Source organism: Petromyzon marinus, unplaced genomic scaffold, assembly GCF_048934315.1.
Source record: "Petromyzon marinus isolate PM22_M1 ecotype Great Lakes invasive population unplaced genomic scaffold, UKy_Petmar_22M1.pri1.0 PM_Scaffold_16, whole genome shotgun sequence".
In the NCBI taxonomy this organism is placed as follows: Eukaryota; Metazoa; Chordata; class Hyperoartia; order Petromyzontiformes; family Petromyzontidae; genus Petromyzon; species Petromyzon marinus.
In genome coordinates, this window is record NW_027423124.1 from 984707 (window position 1) to 992750 (window position 8044).

Here is an 8044-nt window from a genome sequence, read left to right on the forward strand (position 1 = left end):
TGACTTACAGTACCCCCCGGGGTTTACAAATTGAGCTGCACCTGTGGTGATTGCTATATCGGGGAGACGAAACGACATGTCTCTGACCGAATTCGCGAGCACAAATCAGACTTGAAACACGGCAGAACGAATTTTTCTGCCGTAGCTGATCACTGTTGCAACGCTGTGGGTGATCACGATATAGTTTTCTCCGATACCAAGGTTCTCTGCAAACCCACGGGTTTTTATCAGAGATTTGTCCACGAGGCAATTCAGATTTACAAACACAGACACAATTTCAACCGAGAAGATGGTTTCAAATTAAGCAATCATTGGAAAGATGTTCTAAATCATACCAAACATTAAACTAATTTTCAATGGTACAGTATATTTATTCAAGTAGTGGTATCCTAAACTTTCACAGCAGCTTATTTCCCTTCACACCAACATTTGTAACCCCCCCCCCCCCTCCCCGTGCCGGTTCTCTGCAGCATTTTATGCTAATTCCTTTGTCAAAGCGTTTGGTTTCCTCCCACACAGCTTAAAGGACGCGACCTGAGCTTGGCTGTCTTCACTCCAACGCTGTCCTCTGGACAGTACAGTCCCTTCACCTGATGAAGGCCACTTGTGTTGTGGCCGAAACGTCGTTATTTTTTGTTTTATTTTTTACCTATGTGACTTTACCGAATAGAACCAAAGAGTATGGATCCTTGCAGTCACGAAAGCTTCAAATCTAGAATCTCCTCACCACTGTGATGATGAGAGAGAGAGAGACGCAGACTCCAAATATTCAGCAGCAGCAGGCATCATCACGGGTCGGGATCAAACCCACGACCTCCTGTATACCAGGCGAGGTAGGTAACATCTCCACTGTGATGATGAAAGAGAGACACAGACTCCAAATATACTGCAGCAGCAGGCATCGTCAGGGTCTGGATGGAACTCACGACCTCCTGTATACCATGGAAGGTAGTTAACATCTCTTAGCCACTGTAGCACCCGAGGTGGCATACTGACGTGACCTTAGCCCCCAGGGTTGCTTCCTAGAGTGAACTGGCACAACGTGCGATGTGTGTAGAGGGCCCACAGAGGGGCTGGGATGGATGAAAGGAAGCTCAGCGCAAAACCATATTCGTGGTAAAGTCCGAGTCACATCAAAGTATGAGTGTGAGTTATGGACCATCGTTACCAGGGGTGGATTTCAACATTGTCAGGGCTGCCATCGCTGTTACCCCGCCTTGTTGAATGTACAGGGACTCCCCATATATGTTGTATGGCCTGTACAAATAACACGGGGAATGGCGTTAAACGTTGTATAATCGCCTGTAGACGTAGATGCCAACGGTTCTTCACGTTCTGCAGATGTAGATGCCACCGGTTCTTCACGTTCTGCAGATGTGGATGCCACTGGTTCTTCATTTTCTGCAGGTGATAGATGCCACTGGTTCTTTATATTCTGCAGATGTAGATGCCATTGGGTTTTCACCTTCTGCAGACGTAGATGCCACTTGTTATTCACGTTGTGCTGATGTAGATGTAAATGGTTCTTCATGTTCTACAGATGTAGATGCCACTGTTTCTTCACCTTCTGCATATATAGATGCCACGGGTTCTTTGCATTCCACAGATGTAGATGCCACTGGTGTTCACGTTTGCAGATGAAGATGTCACTTGTTCTTCACCTGCTGCAGATGTAGTTGCCACTGGTTCTTCACGTTCTGCAAATGTAGATACCACTGGTTCTTCACGTTCTGCAGATGGAGATGCAACTGGTTCTTCACCTTCTGCAGATGTAGATGCCACTGGTTCTTCACGTTTTGCAGATGTAGATGCCAATGGTTCTTCACGTTCTGCAGATGTGGATGCCACTGGTTCTTCATATTCTGCCGATGTAGATGCCACCGGTTCTTCATGTTCTGCAGGTGTGGATGCCACTGGCTTTTCACGTTCTGAAGATGTAGATGCCACTGGTTTTTCATTTTCTGCAAATGAAAGATGCCACTGGTTCTTTATATTCTGCAGATGTAGATGCCATTGGTTTTTCACCTTCTGCAGACGTAGATGCTACTGGTTCTTCAGCTTCTGTAGATGAAGATGCCACTGGTTCTTCACGTTGTTCAGATGTAGATGTCACTGGTTCTTCAGCTTCTGCAGATGTAGATGCCACTGGTTCTTACATTCCACAGATGTAGATGCCACTGGTTTTTCACGTTCTGAAGATGTAGATGCTACTGTATGTTCACGTTTGCAGATGAAGATGCCTGGGTTGTGAGACACTGGATAGTGATACACTGGGTCGGGAGACACTGGGTAGTGAGACACTGGGTAGTGAGACACGGGTAGTGAGACACTGGGTAGTGAGACACTGGGTAGTTACACACTGGGTAGTGAGACACTGGGTAGTGAGACACCGGTAGTGAAACACTGGGTAGTGAGACGCTGGGTAGTGAGACGCTGGGTAGTGAGACACTGGGTAGTGAGACACTCGTAGTGAGACACTGGTAGCGATACACTGGGTAGTGAGACAGTGGGTAGTGAGACACTGGGTAGTGAGACACTGGGGTAGTGAGACACTGGGTAGTGAGACACTGGGTAGTGACACACTGGGTAGTGAGATTTTGGGTAGTGAGACACTGGGTAGTGAGACACTGGGTAGTGAGACACGGGGTAGTGAGGCACTGGGTAGTGAGACACTCCTAGTGAGACACTGGGTAGTGAGACACTGGGTAGTGAGACACTGGGTAGTGAGACAGTGGGGTAGTGAGACACTGGGGTAGTGAGACACTGGGGTAGTGAGACACTGGTAGTGGGACACTGCTTGTGAGACACTGGGTAGTGAGACACTGGGTAGTGAGACACTTGGGCAGTGAGACGACACTGGGTAGTGAGACACTGGGTAGTGAGACACTGGTAGTGGGACACTGGGTAGTGAGACACTCGGTAGTGAGACACTGGGTAGTGATACACCGGGTAGTGAGACGCTGGGTTGTGAGACACTGGTAGTGAGACACTGGGTAGTGAGACACTGGTAGTGGGACACTGGGTAGTGAGACACTGGGTGGTGAGACACTGGGTAGTGAGACACTGGGTAGTGAGACACTGGGTAGTGATACACCGAGTAGTGAGACGCTGGGTTGTGAGACACTGGTAGTGAGACACTGGGTAGTGAGACACTGGTAGTGAGACACTGGGTAGTGAGACACAGGTAGTGAGACACTGGGGTAGTGAGACACTGCTTGTGAGACGCTGGGTAGTGAGACACTGGGTAGTGAGACACAGGTAGTGAGAAACTGGGGTAGTGAGACACTGGTAGTGAGACACTGGGTAGTGAGACCCTGTTAGTGAGAAACTGGTAGTGAGACACTGGGTAGTGAGACACTGGGTAGTGAGACACTTGGGCAGTGAGACACTGGGTAGTGAGACACTGGGGTAGTGAGACACTGCTATTGAGACACTGGGTTGTGAGACACTGGGTAGTGAGACACCTGGTAGTGAGACACTGCTAGTGAGACACTGGGTAGTGAGACACTGGGTAGTGAGACACTGGGGGAGTGAGACACTGGTGTAGTGAGACACTGGGTAGTGAGACAGTGGGTAGTGAGACACTCGTAGTGAGATACTGGTAGTGAGGCACTGGGTAGTGAGACACCTGGTAGTGAGAAACTGGTATTGAGACACTGGGTAGTGAGACACTGGGTAGTGAGACACTTGGGCAGTGAGACACTGGGGTAGTGAGACACTGCTATTGAGACACTGGGTAGTGAGACACTGGGTAGTGAGACACTGCTAGTGAGACACTGGGTAGTGAGACACTGGGGTAGTGAGACACTGGATAGTGAGACAGTGGGTAGTGAGACACTGGGTAGTGAGACACTGTTAGTGAGAAACTGGTAGTGAGACACTGGGTAGTGAGACACTGGGTAGTGAGACACTGGGTAGTGATACACCGGGTAGTGAGACGCTGGGTTGTGAGACACTGGTAGTGAGACACTGGGTAGTGAGACACTGGGTAGTGACACACTGGGTAGTGAGACACTGGGTAGTGAGACACTGGGTAGTGAGACACAGGTAGTGAGACACAGGGGTAGTGAGACACTGCTTGAGAGACGCTGGGTAGTGAGACACTGGGTAGTTAGACACTGGGTAGTGAGACACGGCGTAGTGAGACACTGGGTAGTGCGACACTGGGTAGTGAGACACTGCTAGTGAGACACTGGGTAGTGCGATACTGGGTAGTCAGACACTGCTAGTGAGACACTGCGTAGTGAGACACTGGGTAGTGAGACATTGCTAGTGAGACACTGGGTAGTGAGACACTGCTAGTGAGACACTGGGTAGTGATACACTGGGTAGTGAGACGCTGGGTAGTGAGACACTGGTAGTGAGACACTGGGTAGTGAGACACTGGGTAGTGAGGCACTGGTAGTGAGACACTGGGTAGTGAGACACTGGTAGTGAGACACTGCTTGTGAGACACTGGGTAGTGAGACACTGGGTAGTGAGACACTGGGTAGTGAGGCACTGGTAGTGAGACACTGGGTAGTGAGACACTGGGTAGTGAGACACTGGGTAGTGAGACACTCGGTAGTGAGACACTTGGGCAGTGAGACACTGGGTAGTGAGACACTGGGTAGTGAGACACTGGTAGTGGGACACTGCTATTGAGACACTGGGTAGTGAGACACTGCTAGTGAGACACTGGGTAGTGAGACTCTGGGTAGTGAGACACTGGGTAGTGAGACACTGGGGTAGTGAGGCACAGGGTAGTGAGACACTGCTAGTGAGACATTTGGTAGTGAGACACTGGGTAGTGAGACACTGGGTAGTGAGACACTGGGTAGTGAGACACTGGGGTAGTGAGACACTGGGGTAGTGAGACACTGGGTAGTTAGACAGTCGTAGTGAGATACTGGGTAGTGAGACACTGGGTAGTGACACACTGGGGTAGTGAGACACTGCTAGTGAGACACTGGGTAGTGAGACACTGCTAGTGAGACACTGGGTAGTGAGACACTGCTAGTGAGACACTGGCTAGTGAGACTCTGGGTAGTGAGACGCTGGGTAGTGAGACACTGGGTAGTGAGACACTGGGTAGTGAGACACTGCTAGTGAGACACTGGGTAGTGAGACACTGGGTAGTGAGACACTGGGGTAGTGAGGCACTGGGGTAGTGAGACACTGGGTAGTGAGACACTTGGTAGTGAGACACTGGGGTAGTGAGACACAGGGTAGTGAGACACTGCTAGTGAGACACTTGGTAGTGAGACACTGCTATTGAGACACTGGGTAGTGAGACACTGGGTAGTGAGACACTGGGGTAGTGAGACACTGGGTAGTGAGACACTGGGAAGTGAGACACTGGGGTAGTGAGACACTGCTAGTGAGAAACAGATAGTGAGACACTGGGTAGTGAGACACTGGGTAGTGAGACATTGGATAGTGACACACTGCTAGTGAGACACTGGGTAGTGAGACACTGGGTAATGAGACACAGGTAGTGAGACACTGGGTAGTGAGACACTGCTAGTGAGACACTGGGTAGTGAGACACTGCTATTGAGACACTGGGTAGTGAGACACTGGGTAGTGAGATACTGGGTAGTGAGACACTGCTAGTGAGACACTGGGTAGTGAGACACTGCTACTGAGACACTGGGTAGTTAGAAACTGGGTAGTGAGACACTGGGTAGTGAGACACTGCTAGTGAGACACTGGGTAGTGAGACACTGGGTAGTGAGACACTGCTATTGAGACACTGGGTAGTGAGACACTGGGGTAGTGAGACACTGGATAGTGAGACAGTGGGTAGTGAGACACTGCTAGTGAGACACTGGGTAGTGAGACACTGGGTAGTGAGACACTGGGATAGTGAGACACTGCTAGTGAGACACTGCTAGTGAGACACAGGTAGTGAGACACAGGGGTAGTGAGACACTGCTTGAGAGACGCTGGGTAGTGAGACACTGGGTAGTTAGACACTGGGTAGTGAGACACGGCGTAGTGAGACACTGGGTAGTGCGACACTGGGTAGTGAGACACTGCTAGTGAGACACTGGGTAGTGCGATACTGGGTAGTCAGACACTGCTAGTGAGACACTGGGTAGTGAGACACTGGGTAGTGAGACATTGCTAGTGAGACACTGGGTAGTGAGACACTGCTAGTGAGACACTGGGTAGTGATACACTGGGTAGTGAGACGCTGGGTAGTGAGACACTGGTAGTGAGACACTGGGTAGTGAGACACTGGGTAGTGAGGCACTGGTAGTGAGACACTGGGTAGTGAGGCACTGGGTAGTGAGACACTGGTAGTGAGACACTGCTTGTGAGACACTGCTTGTGAGACACTGGGTAGTGAGACACTGGGTAGTGAGACACTGGGTAGTGAGACACTGGTAGTGAGACACTGCTTGTGAGACACTGGGTAGTGAGACACTGGGTAGTGAGACATTGGGTAGTGAGGCACTGGTAGTGAGACACTGGGTAGTGAGACACTGGGTAGTGAGACACTGGGTAGTGAGACACAGGTAGTCAGACACTGGGGTAGTGAGACACTGCTAGTGAGACACTGGTTAGTGAGACACTGGGTAGTGAGACACTGGGTAGTGAGACACTCGGTAGTGAGACACTTGGGCAGTGAGACACTGGGTAGTGAGACACTGGGTAGTGAGACACTGGTAGTGGGACACTGCTATTGAGACACTGGGTAGTGAGACTCTGGGTAGTGAGACACTGGGTAGTGAGACACTGGGGTAGTGAGGCACAGGGTAGTGAGACACTGCTAGTGAGACATTTGGTAGTGAGACACTGGGTAGTGAGACACTGGGTAGTGAGACACTGGGTAGTGAGACACTGGGGTAGTGAGACACTGGGTAGTGAGACACTGGGTAGTGAGACAGTCGTAGTGAGATACTGGGTAGAGAGACACTGGGTAGTGACACACTGGGGTAGTGAGACACTGCTAGTGAGACACTGGGTAGTGAGACACTGCTAGTTAGACACTGGGTAGTGAGACACTGCTAGTGAGACACTGGCTAGTGAGACTCTGGGAAGTGAGACGCTGAGTAGTGAGACACTGGGTAGTGAGACACTGCTAGTGAGACACTGGGTAGTGAGACACTGGGTAGTGAGACACTGGGGTAGTGAGGCACTGGGGTAGTGAGACACTGGGTAGTGAGACACTGGGTAGTGAGACACTGGGTAGTGAGACACTGCTTGTGAGACACTGGGTAGTGAGACACTGGGTAGTGAGACACTGGGTAGTGAGACACTGCTTGTGAGACACTGGGTAGTGAGACACTGGGTAGTGAGACATTGGGTAGTGAGGCACTGGTAGTGAGACACTGGGTAGTGAGACACTGGGTAGTGAGACACTGGGTAGTGAGACACAGGTAGTCAGACACTGGGGTAGTGAGACACTGCTAGTGAGACACTTGTTAGTGAGACACTGGGTAGTGAGACACTGGGTAGTGAGACACTGGGTAGTGAGACACTGGTAGTGGGACACTGCTATTGAGACACTGGGTAGTGAGACTCTGGGTAGTGAGACACTGGGTAGTGAGACACTGGGGTAGTGAGGCACAGGGTAGTGAGACACTGCTAGTGAGACATTTGGTAGTGAGACACTGGGTAGTGAGACACTGGGTAGTGAGACACTGGGTAGTGAGACACTGGGGTAGTGAGACACTGGGTAGTGAGACACTGGGTAGTGAGACAGTCGTAGTGAGATACTGGGTAGAGAGACACTGGGTAGTGACACACTGGGGTAGTGAGACACTGCTAGTGAGACACTGGGTAGTGAGACACTGCTAGTTAGACACTGGGTAGTGAGACACTGCTAGTGAGACACTGGCTAGTGAGACTCTGGGTAGTGAGACGCTGAGTAGTGAGACACTGGGTAGTGAGACACTGCTAGTGAGACACTGGGTAGTGAGACACTGGGTAGTGAGACACTGGGGTAGTGAGGCACTGGGGTAGTGAGACACTGGGTAGTGAGACACTGGGTAGTGAGACACGGGGTAGTGAAGCACTGGGTAGTGAGACACTCCTAGTGAGACACTGGTAGTGAG